Source organism: Delphinus delphis, chromosome 5 (genome assembly GCF_949987515.2).
Source record: "Delphinus delphis chromosome 5, mDelDel1.2, whole genome shotgun sequence".
Taxonomy (NCBI): Eukaryota; Metazoa; Chordata; class Mammalia; order Artiodactyla; family Delphinidae; genus Delphinus; species Delphinus delphis.
In genome coordinates, this window is record NC_082687.1 from 29,647,969 (window position 1) to 29,670,412 (window position 22,444).

General features: G+C 35.7%; 1 protein-coding gene across 2 annotated transcripts in view; it reads right to left on the minus strand.

The window, feature by feature from the left end:
• The window catches only part of LRBA (LPS responsive beige-like anchor protein), a 733,083-nt gene that overhangs the window by 170,000 nt on the left and 540,639 nt on the right, over window positions 1–22,444 (minus strand). The gene's annotated exons all lie outside the window — the stretch shown is intronic.

Here is a 22,444-nt window from a genome sequence, read left to right on the forward strand (position 1 = left end):
AAAAACATGCCGGCATGAAATTTTTTTTAAATGTGTAACATGAATAGAATATTAGACAGATTACGAGCTTGTACAATAATACTTTACAGCAGAGGTCCCTAAAGCAGCACAGCGAAGTGATGAAGAGCCTGGGTTTACTGGAGTGACAACAATACCCAGTCAGAAAGTTGTTTTGGAAAATAAAATGAGTAAGTACATGGAGGGACAAACCATACCTGACAATATTCAATGAATGCTATTATTTTTAAGGTTATCTTTTAACAATGGGGTAAAGTTTGAATAAAACAATAACCTATAAGCCCCCAGAATATTGGTTGGTATAAGATAAGAGCATAATAAATGTTAGCTAGTATCATTATTGTTGCTGCTGCTGTTGTTATTCAGGGAATTCATGAACTCCATTAACCAGTAAGCAAAATTTCATGTGATTATGCACATGTACAATTTTCTTCAGGAAGACATGCAGAGTATTCTAAGATTCTCAAAGGGGTCTAAGGGCTTAAAAAACAAGTAACAATTCATTCTCATAAAACATTCTAATCTCTAGAAAATCTCTACTCTTTATTTAAAATATAAGTACCAATTCACTGAAAAAAATGTAAGATTACTTTCTTTAATGAAAACCTATCAGTTAGTCACTCATTTATATGAGAAAGAAAATATCTGATCATTTATGCAAAAAACGTTAAACTGAAATTTAAAATACTGATTTTAAAACAGATGCATTCAGAAATATTCTATGGAAAATGAAGCAATGTTAAACTAGTTTTTAAGTAGCTTTTCATGTTAAAAAGTAATTTTAAGCAGTATTTTAAATGATCATTTTGGCTATATTTCTTAAAATTGTTAATTATTTTTTCAAAACTGCCATTTATTTCTAGTGCCTTTCATTCTGTTTCAATAGGATGGTTCTAATCAACATTTTATTTTAAGCCCTTTTTTTAACTCTACAAGCAAATTTTTAAAAACCTTTAGTTGATTATTATTTTAAACCAGTATCACAGTATACCAATTTAAAATGCCATCTTTTAAAGCATTAGTTTCTGTACAAAAGAGTTAAATCTGATTTACTAAACTTATGCCAGTTAAGGATGGAACTGACTCCAAGAAATCTTTGTTACAGAACCAATTTGGAATGCCTTTAAATGTATTTTAGCTGTTGTCCCTGAAGACTGAGCCATGCAAAGGAAAGAAAGAAGAAATAAAATCACTGGAAGACAAATTACGTGAAAACAAAATCAATGTTCCTTTTGTATGGTTCTGCAGCATATTAAGTATTCACTTTATGTGCTCCTATTTTTATTACTCTCCAAATGAGTACACCCCCAAAATCAATAGTTATAGAAACACATTTCTTGAATATAATGCTAAAACCAATTAGGATTGATTTCACTAGCATCCGAAAAAAAATGGCATCGTGCAGAGATCCATATACGTAGAACCCACAGTATTGATTCCGGCTGTGATTGTTACAGTTGATTTCTGAAGCCTGCTACAGGACAGCTATCAAGACATAGCACATTTATTTGCAAGCATATAAAAAAGAAGTCCCCAAATAAAAGAAGGTTAAAAAAAACAGACTAGTGGAGCTGTGCAATGACAATGATACACTATCAGCTTACTCAGAGAAGTTACAGTGGGAATACACACATTGAATTATACATTACGCGAAAGCACTGATTTATTGTGGTAATAACATCCACCTCATTAAAAGATTCTGCCTTGCTGCAGTTGGAAGGCTACATATTGTTTACTGCTATAAATTAATGGCAGTGCAAAGAAGACTGTAGAACCATCCTAACAATAGATCTGTAATGACAGTGCTGTATATCACAGCTTCCTCAGCAGCTTCATAATAAAATGGAGACAATGTATTGAGCTAATACATTCTACCATGCTGGCCCATATTTTTCTGACAATTGCTTTAAAAGATGAGCTGAATCCAACTATGTTATAATGCTGCAAAACATTTAACTAAGCAAGAGTCAGTCATACACCAAAGTGCATCATAGCATTTTTGAAACATTATCTAAATCAGCATTTCAAGATATTTATTCATCTCTGCAAAAGAACTAAAAGTAAATGCTGATGGTTCCTCTTACTTATACAGTATATTAAGAGCAACAAATGGAGGGCAATTCAGGAAGATGCCTAGTACTATCATCCTACAGAAAGCTCTTTGTACAATTTAACTGTAAAAGCTTGACAGATAATTTTTCAAAATCAGCAAATTGATTAAAGGAAGAAGAGCAAAAATACTGGTCATTTAAAATGGTCATGACTTCCTGGAAAAAAATCAATAAAAAATAAGTATTGATTAGAGAGGTATAATTCAAGTTCATAACCAGGTAAATATAAATAGGCTGAGGATATAGAAAAATAATTTTAAACACTACAAAAAGCTAACAAATAGAATTATATAAGATTTTTTAAATCTGTAAAATAATAAAAGAACCTTAATCACAACAAGATGAAAAAGTGATTCAAATAAAATGGAATTATTTAAAAATTAGAGTATCAGGACTACCAACACAAGCATTTACGTTAAAAAAAAAAAAGGAAATAAGAACTTGGATTAAAATAGGAAAAGACAAATTAAAGAAAAAAGAACACCAGAACTCTTGAAAATGTATAAATAGCAAAACAACAACAACAACAAAAACTACACATAGGATATATTATTCTCACGAATAGCCAAACTGACAACTGTGGTAGATTGGTAAGTATTCTGTTTGAAATTCTCATCTGATACCTTTCAGAACAAGATATGCAAAACAAAACTTTCTAAATCAGGTTTTTAAGAATATTACAATAAAAAAATCTTTTGTTACCTTTTTTGAGAAGTAATTTTGCTAATTATTAGAGATATAAAAATACTGCATGTAAAGTGCCCAGTTCAGTGCCTGGAATGCAGTAAGTTATTAGTAATAATAATTATTGTTATTTTTCAGCTTATTTGATCAAGAATATTTAAGGAAAAAAGCCATTAAACAAGCCTGATGAAATTAATGTTGTCTATTAAGAAAGAAAGTAATTAAGCATCACAATCATCTAATGGTACATGCAGTACTGTGCATTATCTGTCAGAAGCCTAATAGTACACAATAGACATCAAAACTGCATTACTCTATCTCAAAAACATAATCAAAAACAAAATTATCTTTCAAAAGTCAAAAGGGCCTCCAAATTTTACTGTGAAAAGGATATGAAATGTCAAGCAAGTTACAATTATCTAGTACTACATTAATTAAAAACAAATGGTACTGGATTCAAAGGCCCCTATAACCACCCAACACAGACTCCTTCATCTGATTACTAGTAAAAGTTAAGCTGTAAAAAGACTGTAGTGTTCATACATTCTAAGTTTTTTTTTTTTTTTTTGCGGTACGCGGGCCTCTCACTGTTGTGGCCTCTCCCGTTGTGGAGCACAGGCTCCGGACGCACAGGCTCAGCGGCCATGGCTCGCGGGCCCAGCCGCTCGGCGGCATGTGGGATCTTCCCGGACCAGGGCACGAACCTGTGTCCCCTGCATCGGCAGGCGGACTCTCAACCACTGCGCCACCAGGGAAGCCCCCATTCTAAGTTTTTGCTTTCTTTTTAAAATTTTTCTTACCTGAAGTTATCTAATTAATAACCTCCAGCTTACATTTTGTATTTTAGAAAACATTATTATACATTCTCACAATAAATGTGAGCTAGATATCCCTATTTTAATAATGAAGAAAATAAGTATCTTGAATAACCTAGCTCAAAATCAACATAAATCTAGGAAACAAAAATCAGTATTCAAAACCAGCCTTTGGGCCATTTTATCCATAAACGGTTGTATTATAAAATGTTTTTCCTGATTTCAACAATTTCCCACTTTCTTACACTTCCATTTTTCAAATATGATATTTATTTAACAGGTTTATTTAAAAGACTAATAATGTATATATGTAAAGAGCTCCTGGCACAAAGTACTCAATAAGTATAGCTGCTATTAATGTTGTTGTAATTGTTTTTATCACCATCACCAGAATTTCTTTTTCCTTTTGAGATTTATATGTGAACTGTTCCAATTTATATCAACTTTTCAGAAGTGAAGTTCCAAACTGCTGGATCATGGTTACAACTATTAAGAGTAAGAAAGTTGTAGGGAATTGGCAATAAATCTCAGAAATTCTACAAAGTATAGATTTGCTTGAGTTAACAACCTTCTCTTTTTAAAATCTAAGTCTAAAAAGATATTTTTTTCCATCTTTCTGTGAAAGCTTTCTTTGGTAATCATTAAACCTTAACATCTGGGGATGAGAAGCAGGAGAGAAGATTAGAGGAAAAGAAAAAGGTTATTATGCAGCAACAGACTCAGAAATGGGGCCGTTGGACACGCTAAAGTATAGTGTATCATAAACATACATTTTGTGGGTTAAGAGCAGAGTGGGGAAGAGCTGTCAAAAGTGAAAATGGGCTCATGAAGGGGAGGCAAAAGAGCGTGACTACTTTTAGGATCTTGCTTACGATCTCGATGACTGGCCTAAAGCCATCTGTCAATGTTATCTTCATTTGGTATGATTAGAACACTGGAAATATCCTTTAATTCCAGGACTACACATAAACCCTGTCCGACAACATATAAGAGGGCATACAGGCAAGAGAGGTTATACATTATTATATTCTGGAAGTACGGTAGTCCTATAGATAACAAAAAAGAGCAATCACAAAGTGAGGACAAGGAAAAGGTAACAATATGGTTGAACCCAACGTTATATGAATCTGATGTTATAAAAATGTCACGTTAAAGGAAAGAATCATGTTAATTAAGTGTAAGGTACTTGATATTCATGAACAAATTACGCAAAAATCTTCAAATTCAGACAATGAAAGAGGATGGACTATCAGGAAATGTGACATCATAAAAGATGGTCATTTCTGGTTAGAGAATAATGATTTGTTTTGGGAAGATTATAGGAAATAACTATGATAAACATATTAAAGAGGCTATTCTATCTGATGACAATGCAATTATTTACTGGCTATACGTGAAGGGTCTAAGAGTCTTAAGTAAATTATCTCACTATATTTACAACAACACCTTAATATAAAAAACTATTAGCATTCCCAATTTACAGGTGAAAAAATTGCGTCTGGGAGAAGTTAAATGACTATTAAAGGTTGGTTCCCCAGTCAATAGCGGAGCCAAGATTCAGAGTCACATCTAACTAAATTGACTAGTAAATCCTAGAATAACTACAGTTGTGTGGATTGATGAAAGTGTTGGTGCTGAATCTGCAAGGGCACTGGAATCCTTTCATGGGAGGTTTAGATTAAATGCTCTTCTGAAAAAATGTTATTTATGTTTTTATTCCCACCTATATAATGTGAATGGATATCAATTTAGCAGAAGGCTTCACAAAAGGGGGAGAGAGATGAATATTTTGTCTTGGGGATGCTGAAAAATAGTTGGCAAAAACAGCTTTTGAGAAAGTGAACACAGGGGCGCCTTCAAGACGGTGGAGTAGTAAGACGTGGAGATCACATTCCTCCACACAAACACATCAGAAGTACATCTACATGTGGAACAGCTCCTACAGAACACCTACTGAAAGCTGGAAAAAGACCTCAGACTTTCCAAAAGGCAAGAAACTCCCCACATACCTGGGTAGGGCAAAAGAAAAAAGGAAAAACAGACAAAAGAATAGGGACGGAACCTGCACCAGTGGGAGGGAGCTGTGAAGGAGGAAATGTTTCCACACAATAGGAAGCCCCTTCACTGGTGGAGATGGGGGTTGGGCAGGGGGGAAGCTTTGGAGCCATGGAGGAGAGCGCAGCAACCCGGGTGCAGAGGGCAAAGCGGAGAGATTCCCGCACAGAGGATCGGTGCCCACCAGTGTTCACCAGCCCGAGAGGCTTGTCTGCTCACCCGCCGGGGAGGGTGGGGCTGGGAGCTGAAGCTCCGGCTTCGGAGGTCGGATCCCAGGGAGAGGACTGGGGTTGGCTGCGTGAACACAGCCTGAAGGGGGCTAGTGTGCCACAGCTAACCGGGAGGGAGTCCAGGAAAAAGTCTGGACCTGCCTAAGAGGCAAGAGACCATTGTTTGAGGGTGCGCCAGGAGAGGGGATTCAGAGCACTGCCTAAACAAGCTACAGAGACAGGCGCGAGCCAGGGCTATCAGCGTGGACCCCAGAGACAGGCATGAAATGATAAGGCTGCTACTGCAGCCACCAAGAAGCCTGCGTGCAAGCACAGGTCACTATCCACACCTCCCCTCCCAGGAGCCTGTGCAGCCCGTCACTGCCAGGGTCCAATGATCCAGGGACAACTTCCAGGGGAGAACACACGGCATGCCTCAGGTTGTTGCAACGTCACGCTGGCCTCTGCCGCCGCAGGCTCACCCCGCATTCTGGACTCCTCCCTCCCCCGAGCCTGAGTGAGCCAGAGCCGCCAAGTCAGCTGCTCCTTTAACCCTGTCCTGTCTGAGCGAAGAACGGATGCCCTCAGGTGACCTACATGCAGAGGCAGGGCCAGATGCAAAGCTGAGCCCCAGGAGCTGTGCAAACAAACAAGAGAAAGGGAAATTTCTCCCAGCATCCTCAGAAACAGCGGATTAAATCTCCACAATCAACCTGATGTACCCTGCATCTGTGGAATACCTGAGTAGACAACGAATCATCCCAAAATTGAGGAGGTGCACTTTGGGAGCAACTGTAGTCTTGGGGTTTGCTTTCTGCATCTAATTTGTTTCTGGTGTTATGTTTATCTTAGTTTAATACTTAGAGCTTATTATCATTGGTAGATTGTTTATTGATTTGATTGCTCTCTTCCTTTTTTAATTTTTCATATATATATATTTTTCTTTTTCTTCCTTTTTCTCTTTTTGTGAGTCAGTATGTGTATGCTTCTTTGTGTGATTTTGTCTGTATAGCTTTGCTTCCACCATCTGTCCCAGGGTTCTGACTGTATGGTTTTCTTTTTTTTAATATAGTTTTTACCACTTGTTATCATTGGAGGATTTGTTTTTTGGTTTGGTCTCTTCATTCTTTCCCTCTTTCATTTTTAATTATTTATTTATTTTTAATATTTTTTTCTACTTTAATAATTTTATTTAATTAATTAAATTATTTCCTTTCTTTCTTTCTTTTTCTTTCTCCCTTTTCTTCTGAGCCGTGTGGCTGACAGGGTCTTGGTGCTCTGGCCGGGTGTCAGCCCTGAGTCTCTGAGGTAGGAGAGCTGACTTCAGGACATTGGTCCACCAGAGACCTCCCAGCCCATGTAATATCAAACAGCAAAAGCTCTCCCAGAGATCTCCATCTCAACGCTAAGACCCAGCTCCACTGAACGACCAGCAAGCTACAGTGCTAAACACCCTAAGCCATACAACTAGCAAGACCCCACCTATTAGCAGAGAGGCTGCCTAAAATCATAATAAGGTAACAGACACCCCAAGACACACCACTGGATGCGGTCCAGCCCAACACAAAGACAAGATCCAGCCTCATCCACCAGAACACAGGAACTAATCCCCTCAACCAGGAAGCCTATACAACCGACTGAACCAATCTTAGCCACTGGGGGTAGACACCAAAAACAACGGGAACTATTAACCTGTAGCCTGCAATAAGGAGACTCCAAACACAGTAAGTTAAGCAAAATGAGAAAACAGAGAGACACAAAGCAGATGAAGAAGCAAGATAAAAAACCACCAGACCAAGCAAATGAAGAGGAAATAGGCAGTCTACCTGAAAAAGAATTCAGAGTAATGATAGTAAAGATGATCCAAAATCTTGGAAACAGAATGGAGAAAATACAAGAAACATTCAACAAGGAACTAGAAAAACTGAAGAGCAAACAAACAACAATGAACAACACAATAAATGAAATAAAAAATTCTCTAGAAGAAATCAATAGGAGAATAACTGAGGCAGAAGAACAGATAACTGACCTGGAAGAAAAAATAGTGGAAATAACAACTGCAGAGCAAAATAAAGAAAATAGAATGAAAAGAATTGAGGACAATCCCAGAGACTGCTGGACCGATATTAAACGCACCAACATTCGAATTACAGGGGTCACAGAAGAAGAAGAGAAAAAAAAAAAAGGGCTAAGAAAATATTTGAAGAGATGATAGTTGAAAACTTCCCTAATATGGGAAAGGAAATAATCAATCAAGTCCAGGAAGTGCAGAGAGTCCCATACAGGATAAATCCAAGGAAAAACACACCAATAAACATACTAATCAAACTATCAAAAATTAAATACAACGAAAAAAATATTAAAAGCAGCAAGGGAAAAGCAACAATTAACATACAAGGGAATGCCCATAAGGTTAACAGCTGATCTTTCAGCAGAAACTCTGCAAGCCAGAGGGAGTGGCAGGACATACTTAAAGCGATGAAAGGGAAAAACCTACAACCAAGATTACTCTACCCAGCAAGGATCTCATTCAGATTCAACGGAGAGATTAAAACCTTTACAGACAAGCGAAAGCTAAGAGAATTCAGCACCACCAAGCCAGCTTTACAACAAATGCTAAAGGAACTTTTCTAGGCAGGAAACACAAGAGAAGGAAAACACTTACAATAACAAACACAAATCAATTAAGAAAATGGTAATAGGAACATACATATCAATAATTACCTTAAATGTAAATGGATTAAATGCTCCCACCAAAAGACACAGACTGGCTGAATGGATACAAACACAAGACTCATACATAGGCTGTCTACAAGAGACCCACTTCAGACCTAGGGAAACATACAGACTGAAAGTGAGAGGACAGAAAAAGATATTCCATGCAAATGGAAATCAAAAGAAAGCTGGAGTAGCAATTCTCATATCAGACAAAACAGACTTTAAAATAAAGACTGTTACAAGAGACAAAGAACAAAGACACTACATAATGATCAAGGGATCAATCCAAGAAGAAGATATAACAATTGTAAATATTTATGCACCCAACATAAAGCACCTCAATACATAAGACAAATGCTAACAGCCATAAAAGGGGAAATCGACAGTAACACAATCATAGTAGGGTACTTGAACACCCCACTTTCACTGATGGACAGATCATCCAAAATGAAAATAAATAAGGAAACACAAGCTTTAAATGATACATGAAACAAGATGGGCTTAAATGATATTTATGGAACATTCCATCCAAAAACAACAGAATACACTTTTGTCTCAAGTGCTCATGGAACATTCTCCAGGATAGATCATATCTTGGGTTACAAATCAAGCCTTGGTAAATTTAAGAAAATTGCAATACTGTCAAGTATCTTTTCCAACTATGAGACTAGATATCAATTATAGGAAAAAATCTGTACAAAATACAAATAAATGGGGGCTAAACAATACACCACTAAATAAATAAGAGATTACTGAAGAAATCAAAGATGAAATCAAAAAATACCTAGAAACAAATGACAATAAAAACATAATGACCCAAAACCTTTGGGATGCAGCAAAAGCAGTTCTAAGTGTGAAATCTATAGCAATACAATCCTACCTCAAGAACAAGAAACATTTCAAATAAACAACCTAATCTTACACCTAAAGCAATTAGAGAAAGAGCAACAAAAAACCCCAAAGTTAGCAGAAGGAAAGAAATCATAAAGATCAGATCAGAAGTAAATGAAAAAGAAATGAAGGAAATGATAACAAAGATCAATAAAACTAAAAGCTGGTTCTTTGAGAGATAAACAGAATTGATAAATCATTAGCCAGACTCATCAAGAAAAAGAGGGAGAAGACTCAATTCAATAGAATTAGAAATGAAAAAGGAGAAGTACCAACTGACACTGCAGAAATACAAAGGATCATGAGATTCCTACAAGCAACTATATGCCAATAAAATGGACAACCTGGAAGAAATGGACAAATTCTTAGAAAAGCACAACCTTCTGAGACTGAACTAGGAAGAAATAGAAAATATAAACACACCAGTCACAAGCACTGAAATTGACACTGTGATTAAAAATCTTGCAAGAAACAAAAGGGCAGGACCAGATGGCTTCACAGGCGAATTCTATCAAACATTTAGAGAAGACCTTATACCTATCCTTCTCAACTCTTCCAAAATATAGCAGAGGGAGGAACACTCCCAAACTCATCTACAAGGCCACCATCACCCTGATACCAAAACCAGACAACGATGCCACAAAAAAAGAAAACTACAGGCATATAACACTGATGATTATAGATGCAAAAATCCTCAACAAAATACTAGCAAACAGAATCCAACAGCACATTAAAAGGATCATACACCATGATCAAGTGGGGTTTATCCCAGGAATGCAAGGATTCTTGAATATATGCAAATCAATCAATGTGATAAACCATATTAACAAACTGAAGGAGAAAAACCAATACTGAAGGATCATCACAATAGATGCAGAAAAAGCTTTTGACAAAAATTCAACACCCATTCAACACCCACCCATGATAAAAATCCTCCACAAAGTAGGCATAGAGGGAAATTACCTCAACATAATAAAGCCCATATATGACAAACCCACAGCCAACATCGTTCTCAATGGTGAAAAAGTGAAACCATTTCCACTAAGATCAAGAACACGACAAGGTTGTCCACTCTCACCACTCTTATTCAACATAGTTTTCGAAGTGATAGCCACAGCAATCAGAGAAGAAAAAGAAATAAAAGGAATCCAAATCGGAAAAGAAGAAGTAAAGCTGTCACTGTTTCCAGATGACATGATACTATACATGGGGAATCCTAAAGATGCTACCAGAAAACCACGAGAGCTAATCAATGAATTTGGTAAAGTAGCAGGATACAAAATTAATGCACATAAATCTCTTGCATTCCTATAGACTAATGATGAAAAATCTGAAAGAGAAATTAAGGAAACACTCCCATTTACCATTGCAACAAAAAGAATAAAAGACCTAGGAACAAACCTACCTAAGGAGACCAAAGACCTGTATGCAGAAAACTATAAGACACTGATGAAAGAAATTAAAGATGATACAAACAGATGGAGAGATATACCATGTTCTTGGATTGGAAGAATCAAGATTTTGAAAATGACTATATTACACAAAGCAATCTACAGATTCAGTACAATCCCTATCAAACTACCAATGTCATTTTTCACAGAACTAGAAAAAAAAATTTCACAATTTGTATGGAAACACAAAAGACCCCCAGTAGCCAAAGCAATCTTGAGAAAGAAAAACGGAGCTGGAGTAATCAGGCTCCCTGACTTCAGACTATACTACAAAGCTACAGTAATCAAGAGAGTATGGTACTGGCACAAAAACAGAAATACAGATCAATGGAACAGGACAGAAAGCCCAGAGATAAATCCACACACATATGGTCACCTTATCTTTGATAAAGGATGCAAGAATACACAGTGGAGAAAAGACTGCGTCTTCAATAAGTGGTGCTTGGAAAACTGGACAGCTACATGTAAAAGAATGAAATTAGAACACTCCGTAACACCATACACAAAAATAAACTCAAGATGGATGAAAGACCTAAATGTAAGGCCAGACACTGTAAAACTCTTAGAGGAAAACCTAGGCAGAACACTCCATGACATAAATCACAGCAAGATCCTTTTTTACTCACCTCCTAGAGAAATGGAAATAAAAAGAAAAATAAAAACAAATGGGACCTAATGAAACTTAAAAGCTTTTGCACAGCAAAGTAAGCCATAAACAAGATGAAAAGACAACCCTCAAATGGGAGAAAATATTTTTAAATGAAACAACTGACAAAAGATTAATCTCCAAAATATACAAAGCAGCTCATGCAGCTAAATATTAAAAACAAACAACCAAATCCAAAAATGTGCAGAAAACCTAAACAGACATTTCTCCAAAGAAGATATACCGATTGCCAACAAACACATGAAAGGACACTCAACATCACTAATTATTAGAGAAATGCAAGTCAAAACTATGAGGTATCCACTCACACTGGTCAGAATGGCCATCATCAAAAAATCTACAAACAATAAATGCTGGAGAGGGTGGGGAGAAAAGGGAACCCTCTTGCACTGTTGGTGGGAATGTAAATTGATACAGTCACTATGGAGAACAGTATGGAGGTTCCTTAAAAAACTAAAAATAGAACTACCATATGACCTAGCAATCCCACTACGGGGCATATATCCTGAGAAAACCATAATTCAAAAAGAGTCACGTACCACAGTGTTCATTGCAGCTCTATTTACAATAGCCAGGACATGGAAGCAACCTAAGTGTCCATCGACAGATGCATGGATAAAGAAGATGTGGCACATATATACAATGGAATATTACTCAGCCATATAAAGAAATGAAACTGAGCTATTTGTAGCATGGTGGATGGACCTAGAGACACTTATACAGAGTGACGTTAAGTCAGAAAGCGAAAAACAAATATCATATGCTAACACATATATATGGAAACTTTAAAAAAAAAAAGGTTCTAAAGAACCTAGGGTTAGGCAGGAATAAAGACGGAGACATAGAGAATGGACTTGAGGACACAGGGAGCAGGAAGCGTAAGCTGGGATGAAGTGAGAGAGTAGCATTGACACATATACACTACCAATGGTAAAATAGATAGCTAGTGGGAAGCAACCGCATAGCACAGGGAGATCAGCAGGGTGTTTTTTGTCCACCTCAAGGGGTGGGATAGGGAGGGTGGGAGGGAGACTCAAGAGGGAGGAGATATGGGGGTGTATGTATATGTATAGCTGATTCACTTTGTTAAAGAGCAGAAACGAACACACTGTTGTAAAGCAATTATATTCCAATAAAGATGTTAAAAAAACAAGTGAACACAAAACATAAACATTGTCACCAAAGTTTATTGCTTTACTTGCCTCTCAACTTTTATATTTGTATATCCACATCTATGAATCCAAATGAAAGCCTTTAATCAATGTGTTGTTGAAACTTTTTAAAGAAGCCAATGAATTTTATTTTGTTCCTCTCTACCCCTGCCTTCCTCTCACATCCCCAAAGAGAAGAAAATAAAAGAATAGCCCCTGCCATTTAAGTAATATTGCCACTGTGAGGGAGTGCAGGAACTATTTTGTGTCAGTTGTAGCAGCTCTTTTATCTAAATGACAAATAAACAAACAGACTCATCAACACTTACTCAACCTTGGCTTCTAGGATATTTCATCATGTACTATATGCAGCTGAGATGCTTTGGCACTTATCTTCACACACTCTACATTTTAGTTAGTATTGTCGAGAAAATACTTTCATTGGCACACTATTATGGCTTTTAGAGTTAACAAATAAGCACTTTTGTTTTGAAGTACCAGCAGATTTTAATCCCTTGAAAACACACGTTCTTCCAAGTGGCAGTAAACATATACCCCCCATACTATTTCAAGTTAACAAACACATCTTGGGAAAAAGATAGTGTTCCATATTACTTATTGTACCGATGTAGAATCTAAATCATTTCAGAGGCTCACATTGGTAGATTTAGTAGCAATTCCTTCACAGTTCTATGTTATTTAGCTATGGTTCATACTACATGATTTTCATTCTAGGTATTTATCTGTTTGAGAAAGGCACATAAGTCAATTAAAATCATCTGATAATCCAATGTCATTGTTGAGCTAAATGCCTAGAAAAACCCAAAAAACAATCTTAACAATCCAAGGTCAACTAAAAAAAAGATGATTTAAGTAATTATGAAAATGACAAACACCCAAAAGACTCAATGCTATTATAACAAAACCTATTCATTTCCTGAGCGATTCACCTATCCAATTAAAGAAACACTTAGGACCATTAAAATCAGGAGTTCTGGTCCAAAGAAGTGACAAAGGAGGCTGCTGAACTCACTTCTTCCCACAGAGAAACTAAAAATTCAGCTACACATGGAACAATTCCCTCTGAAAGAAATCTAAAACCTAGCTGAGCAACTCTTACACCTTGGGCAAAAAAGAAAAACCCACATCATAACAGGTAGGAAAGGTTATAACACAATCTCATAAACCCCACCCCTGACAGTGACACACCAGCTGACGCACCATGGGGAGGGAATTCACAGCTCATGGATTCTCCCTGAGGAGTGAGTTTGGGACCAAACACCTAGCACCTCAACATTTAAGACTTCCACTTGTGAGACAGGCCCCCAAAACACCTAGCTCTGAAAGCCAACGAGGCTTGCATTCTCGAGACCCACATGACTACACAGGCATACCTCGGAGATACTGCAAGTTTGGTTCCAGACCACTGCAATAAAGTAAATACAGCAATACAGTGAGTCACGTGAATTTTCTGGTTTCCCAGTGCATATAAAAGTCATGTTTACACTATACTGTAGTCTATTCAGTGTGCAATAGCATTATGTCTAAAGAAACAATGTACGTGTTCTAATTGTAAAATACATTATTGCTAAAAGAAAGCTAACCATCTTCTGAGTCTTCAGTAGTCATAATCTTTTTAACGGTGGAGGGTTTGGAATATTGCAAAAATTACCAAAATATGACAAAGACACAAAATGAGCAAACACTATTGGAAAAATGGCACTTATAGACTTGTTCAAGGCAGGGTTGCCACAAACCTTCAATTTGTAAAAAACTCAATATCTGCAAAGCACGATAAAGTAAAGCACAACAAAACAAGATATGCCTGTACAGCAGATAAAGAAAGAACAAAACTAAACAAAACACAGTTCCTAATGGGCTCTCACTCCAAAAGGATGGAATAGGGAAAACAGGAGTATACTGTTTTAAGGTTTGAAGACTATACATGAAATGGTATATTATTATTTGAAGGAAGGCTGTCATAAGTTGAAGACATATATTTCAAACCATAAAGAAACGACTAAACTTCTTAAAAAGAAGTATAAATAACAAGACACAGTGAAGATAAAATAGAACAATAAAAATACATAATCTAAAAGAAAACAGATAAAGGGAGACAAGGTACAAAGAACTGATATAAGGGATAAAAAACAGATGGCAAGAAAGTACATTTAAACTGACTATATCAAAAATTACATTAAATGTAAATGGTCTCAACAACCCAATTAAAATGCAGAGCTTATCAGAATGGGTATAAAAGCAAGACTCCATTATATATTGTCCACAGAAAAGAAATTTAAAAAATAAAGCCAGAGACAGGTTTAAAAAAATGATAGAAAAAGATACTACAGGGCTTCCCTGGTGGTGCAGTGGTTGAGAGTCCACCTGCCGATGCAGGGGACACGGGTTCGTGCCCCCGTCCAGAAAGATCCCACATGCCGCGGAGCGGCTGGGCCCGTGAGTCATGGCCGCTGAGCCTGCGCGTCCGGAGCCTGTGCTCCGCAACGGGAGAGGTCACAACAGTGAGAGGCCTGCGTACCGCAAAAAAAAAAAAAGAAAAGAAAAAGATACTACAAGTAATAATCAAAATAACACTGTCATATCTACATCAACATCAGAAAAGGTAGACTTCAGAACACGGACTACTACCAGGTATGAAAGGAGACCTTACATAAAGATAATGGAATTCATTTATAAGGAAAACATAACAATCTGAAATGTGTATGCACTGTATTAGTTTCCTAGAGCTCCTATGACAAACTACCACAAACTGTGTGGCCTAAAACAATAGAAATTTATTTTCTCACAGTTCTGGAAGTTAGAAGTCCAAAATAAGGTGTTGGCAGAGCCATGCTCTCTTGCAAGCCTCTAGGGGAGGATCCTTCCTTGCCTCTTCCAGCCTCTTGTAGCCCCAGGTATTCCTTGACTTCTGGCAACATAACTCCAACTTCTGTTTCCATCACTACATGGTGTTCTTTCCTTTGATGTCTGTTTTAACATGGTGTTTTCATCTTCTTGTTATGAAAATACCAGTCATGTTGGAATTAGGCCCATCCTAATCACCTCATCTTAACTCCATTACATTTGCCAAGACCCTATTACAAATAAGGTCACGTCCACAGGGGCCAGGAGTAAGGATTTCAACATATCTTTTGGGGAGACATAATTCAACTCATAACAGGTACCCAGAAACAAATGCTAAAAATAAAAAATAAAACAAAAACAGAGAAATGAAAAAAGATACAGATAAATCTAAATTACAGTTGGAGAAGTCAACACTCCTCCCTCAGTAATCAATAGAACAAGTAGATATAAAATTAGTAAGGATATAGAAGATATTAACAACACTCTCAACCAATTTAACCTAGTTGACATGTATAGAGCACTTTATGTAATAACAGATGAGTATGTATTGTTTTCAGGTACACATGGAGCATTAACCAATGTACACCATGTTTGGAGCCATAAAGCAAATTTCAACTAATTTAAAAGAACCGAAGTCATACAAAGTATGTTCTCCAAGCAAAATGGAATTAAACTAGAAATCAACAAGGGAAAGACATCTGACAAATCCTAGGATCTGTCGAAAGGAAACAATACTCTTCTAAATAATTTACGGGTCAATGAGAAAGTCACAGGGAAAATTAGAAAATATTTTGAAAAGAATAAAAATGAAAACACAATATAGAAAAACTTGTTGGACCTTACAAAATCAGTGCTTTGAGAAAAATCTGTATCATTAAATGCTTATATTAGAAAGAAAAAGAGATCTGAAATCAACAGTTTAAAGCTTTCACCTTAAGACGCTAAAAAAGAGAAGCAATTAAATCCAAATCAAGTAGAAAGAAAAATAATAAGGGAAGCAAAAGTCACTGAAACTGAAAACAGAAAAAAACAATAGAAACATGAAACCTATAGCTACTATCGTACTTAATGATGAAAGTAAAGGCTTTTCTCCTAAGATCAAAGACAAGGCACTCTCAGCACTTCTAGTTAACATTATATAATGCAGTAAGTATTCATTGGGAGATGTAGGAAGTCCTAAAGTCTACAAAAAGGCTGCTACCATGAATAATTGAATCTAGGAAGTTTGTAAAATACAAGGTCAATATAAAAAATTCAATTGTGTTCCCATATACTAGCAATGAACAACTGGAATTGAAAATTTTGTAACCATAAAAAACATGAAAATTTTAAGGATAAATTAACAGAATATGTACAAGAATTGTTTACTAAAAGCCACAGAACATTAGAGAGAAATTAAAGAAAACCTAAACGAATGGAAGATAAACCATATTTATGGAATGGAAGATTCAATATTGCTAATATATCTTTTTTAGTAAAGATGGCCTACTGATTAAGTATAATACCAGTCAAAATCTCAGCAGAATTGACAAGCTGATTCCTATATTTATATGGGAAAAACAGAAAATCTAGCATAGCCAAAACAATTTTGAAAAAGAAGACATAGTTGGATTCACATGACCTGATTTTATGACTAACTATAAAGCTATAGTAAACAAGACAGTGTGGTATCAATACAAGGACAGATATGCTAATTGACTGAACAGAATAGAGTCTAGAAATAGACCTACACAATATGTACTCAGTTTAATTCCAACAAAGGTTCCCAGACAATTCATGAGAAAAAAAGTCTTTTCAACAAATGGTGTTGGAAGAACTGGACTTGCATTTGTAAAACAAATGAACTTCAACTGTTATCTTGCAACTATGATAGATTATAGATAATAATAAGTAGCATCAGCAGTAACAGTAGAAGAGGGTAATAATAATTATGTTTGACACAATTTGTTTTTAGAAAAGTCAAATCACTGTTAGGTAATAATAAGCATGTAGTCAACTAAATAATCTACATCAGCAGCTTTAAATTTTTCCAGTAAGACAGGCTCCAAATATATACACGTAGACGTGAATTCACAGGCCTCCTGCAGTAAACCCATAGTCCCACCTTCAAGTGACCTGAGGCTATAGGTTGAAAACAACTGCTACATCTTTATCTTCCTTTCCACCAATAAGACTACTGACATTTATATTTCGAATTCTGACTTATCTTCACCCTCTCTTCTTCCTGTTTTTTTTAATATTGTATATTTCTAAGCCTAAATGTAAGATGTCACATTTTTTCTTTGTATTTCACTAAATATTTTACATGAGTATTTCATTCTGAAAAATGATTTAAAACTTCGTATTTTAATTCCTGTAATGCAAGCTGTATGATCAATTTGTAATATTGGTGAAACTGTCAAACAAATCAGGTCCTAGAACAGAATCCTGGAAAGATGGCCTAAAGAGGATGATACCTCAAGTTTATAAAGGGCATTAAACAGTGGAGTTCTAAATGATACAACAATTCTGAATGCTATGAATGTCTTCTAATCAAATTGTCCGTATTTCAGAAAGGTACCACTCAGATTTTCAAATCATTTGCTGGTTGACGTTATAAATCGTGAACTCACAGTTTTTTTAAAAACTCCTTTTCTGAAAGTGGGACAGTCTAAAGTTAAGTCACGCAGAAATACGATGTTTCACAGTCACACAGAAATGTGTCACAGTCACACAGATATAAAACTATTCTTGTATAAATGGTTCCTAGGTAACATTCATTTGGTTGTAAAACTCTAAAAGTAGGGACTATTTCATTCACCTTTGTTTCTCACAGTTCTCAGAACAATGTCTAAAAAAGGTACCCAGAAAATGTTTAATAATCAATTATTTGAATAAAAACATTTATTCAATATAAACAGAGTACTATAAACCTTTATGTTGAATAAATGTGCTTATTCTAATAAATGGACTTGGAGAATAAAGACCTGGACAGGAATGTAGACATGTGACTAAAAGATACGTTACTACTTATCCACTATAAAAAGCAGACTATTACATACTCACATAAAATAAGTTTTGACTATCACAGGGAAATATAAGAATGAGAAGTTGACACAAAGATATAAAGAAAGCTCCAAATGTATACAGGTTTTTTAAATGTCTTCCTACTATATTTACTCTCTTAGAAAAAAATACTCCAGCCTGAAATCAGAAGTATAATACCAGAGCTTATTCAACTTAAAAATTTTTTTTCTAGGTGTTTCGAAAACAATTTTTATGTGAATTTATGGCTAAGTATATGTTCCTTACTCAGGATCTACCCAAGTTAGTACACCCAGCACTAAACTAAGAAAACAGGAAGTACTATGGGATAAAACTGGTAATGCTATGTAAATAAAATAATTCATTTATAAATAATAATAAATGATCACTCCACACCACAGTAACTTAGGATGATTTGAGAATAAATACTTAACTTTGAGAAGGATTATTGGACTGGCAGTGTGTTGCTGGTACATGTCAAGATTATTCATCTCCCTGACAGTAATATTAACCACAATCCATTTCAGTTAGTTCACTTTATCATTTTCTGACTAATGTTAGAGAAACAATGTCATTGAAGGCTGCTTAAACTAAGTGTAGGCTTAACCTCTGTTACAGTCATATAAAAACTTCCACTAGAAGGTAACTTCTAGTAAAAAAACAAATCTGCTATACAGAGTGCTAATACTTTAAAAATACAAATTTAAAAAAATAGTCATACAAAACCAATAGATTGTTTTCCTAATTTAAAAACAAAACTTCAGCAAATCCTCTAAACACACCACAATATATTGCCCCGTGTGTGTATGTTCACATTTTGCTAAACTCAATTTTAAACTGTGGGGAAAAAGTTGCACAGCCATATTTTAAACAAAATATTATCACATTGAACATGTAATAATTTAAAGTTTTAAAAGGTCAGTGTACCCATGAAAAATTTTCTTCAGTATTATACAAATACTACATAAAAAGCAGTTTGCTATATAGGATCCCCCAAATTAAGTACTTTGCTAAAGGTCCCTTCTAATAAATGGAGGCAGGCTGACACAAGTCTATCTAAATACAAAAATTTCCTACTGTGGTTCTTGAATTTTATCTTTCCAGGCTATTTCCCCTTTCATTTTGGATGTTCCTTTTAGAAAACATCTGCACTTACACTCTACTTTCTATAAAATCATTTTCTTTTTCTATTAATGTAATAGTTTTTCTCTGTGAGGGTATTTATTCTTGTTTTGTTTTTAAGGCTTCTTCTGCTTCTTAAATTGTCTTTGTTTCTTCTGGTTTCTTTTATTTTTCTATTCCATTTAGTCTCTGTTGTCCTTCACACTGAAGGCTGTCTTTAAATGTCTGCTACCTTCATTTTTAAGAATGAGGCACAAAAGAGCTGACTGAAGTACACTGAAGTACACTTTTAATAAGCAGCATGTGAACGGGTAGACTTCACTGAAGAGAAAGCAGGTGGGCTCCAAGTAGGATCCTTAAATGTCAGTACTTTTCAGGTCTTTTCTCTTGAGCCAGTCAGTATATCCAAAGAGTAACACAATTTTCTGTCTTACAGGGTGGGGCTGGTACAAGCCTGGCTGTCGGAGTTCCGATAGCATGACAGCAAAAGGGGTCTGGGGGCCTTCACCATTCAGTTCTTAAAGCTTTCTGTTAATCCTCCTGTTTTCCATTCCTTACCCTTCAACTCTCCCTCTGCTGTTTTTGTTGTTCTCAAATCAGAAACTTCTCCAGTACAATTTCTCCAAAAAGTAAACCTCTAGTCTTTTGCCAAGATGAAGGTAAAAGTAGTTGCATATTGGAAAGAAGTATAAATGCAAGTATTCAATGTAAACTATTCTTCTGGTTATATCTAAAGTCTACCAGTTCAGTGATAGGGACAGACCTGAGATCAACTCATAGCCTGAACACTTGGAAAATGTATGACCTTAGAGAGTTTCTTAACTTCACTACATCTTAGTTTCATTATGTGTAAAATAAAGATAATAACACATTCCTTACAGTGTTATTGAAGGGATTAAAGAAGGGCGCTTATACAAAATGTTTGTTAAAGGCACCTACTAGGGCTTCCCTCACAATCCTACAAAAAGATTCTAACCTTTCCCAATATCATTTTTTTTGCTGACTGGACTATAAATGCCCCAAGGCCAGGGAATGTAATTTATATCAAAATCCCTAAGATCCATGTGGCATATAATAGTATATTTGATGCCAAGATTAAAATATTTTTAATATATTTTGTCAGCCAATAAAAAATAGCCAGATGTGGGGTAATTTTAAATTTCTTTCTCTGCCATTATGTTTTATTTAAATACTTTAAGATCCATTATTTATTGTTATAATACAATAACGTTGTTTTATTTTTTTAAGTTTGAATTCCTTTGGTTTTGACTGAAGCCCAATAAATAGAAAAACAAAGTAAAAGCTATAACGCCTATCATTTTGAAACAATATTGCCCCCCCCCCCCCCGCCAAAAGAGTGTTCTTTTCCCTCTGTGACATCTAGATGGTATACTGATTCCCAGTATATCTGTTACAGAGCCTACTAAAAGGACTGGCATTCGTCAGAAACAGCACTTAAAACTTAAAGAGATAAAGAAGTGCTGTCTGATCAACAACAGTTAAATGTCGGTAGTCAATTCCAGGTCAAGATGAATGCTGTATATTAAATGTGTGTGTTAGGAGAAATATCTCACATATAAAAACACACAACCAAATGTAGGAGATAAAAAGGAGACAGGAGGCGGGGCGGGGTGGTGGTGGAAATCATCTACTTTTGCTTTAAACAAAGAGAGAGAGAGAAAAAAAACACAATAAATACAAGGACAAACAATAGCAACTCATCAACCAGTAAATAAATTCAGAACAGACTTGTCATTCAGTTCTCTTCAGTTATCTCAGAATATACGCTTTAGAAACATTTTGATCCAGACTAGAGCAATGCAAGTTGCTAGTTTAACAGAGTGTGGATGGTACAACATTGTAAGACAGGTTTAAAATAAACAAACAAACAAACAAACAAAAACCTATGATTAACTGGGACCTGGACCAAAATTTAAAATACAGTTTGAAGATCTGATAATAGTAAACTTTGCTCAAATTTCTACACTGCAAGGTACGAATTAGGAGATAGAGGTGTAGGGTCATTTTCCCCTAACGTTTACTTTTCTTGACTCTTAAACAAAATAACAGCTCACATTGTGCTTGCACACTACAGTTGAAAAATGCATGATTTTTCTTTTCCCTCTACCTTGAACTCTTTCTTTCAGTATTTTCCTTCACTTTAAGAATGTGAGCTCTGATAAATATTAAATACTTGATTATACGTTGGCCAGTCCTGTTTTTTCCCCCCAATCTTCAGTTATTTTTTACTAAAATAGTAACTTAGAAGATTTTATTTTATCTAATCTCCAGAAACTAAGAGTCCCTCGCACACACTATTACTCAATGAACAATCAATAAATGAAAACCACAAATGAATGCTCGAGTAGTAACATCAGGTATTCTCTAGATTTAAGCAAACATTCAGCTTTTTCATAAAACAGGCTTAGTCAAAAAAGCTTGGGGCATAACCTGGGACAAACACACCAGGAGTAGGCAATTGGGAAAAGCTTTCCTTTTTCAAGCAATGGAATGCTAGTTGTCTCTTACCATGCATTTCATCATAAGAGGTGAAAAGCAACTTGATGAAATAACATCAAAACAGACTTAGCAATTGATGCCAAACGTACAAAGCAGTATAGCATACTGCAGCGTTTCTCAAGGTTTCTGGGCCAAAACTCATA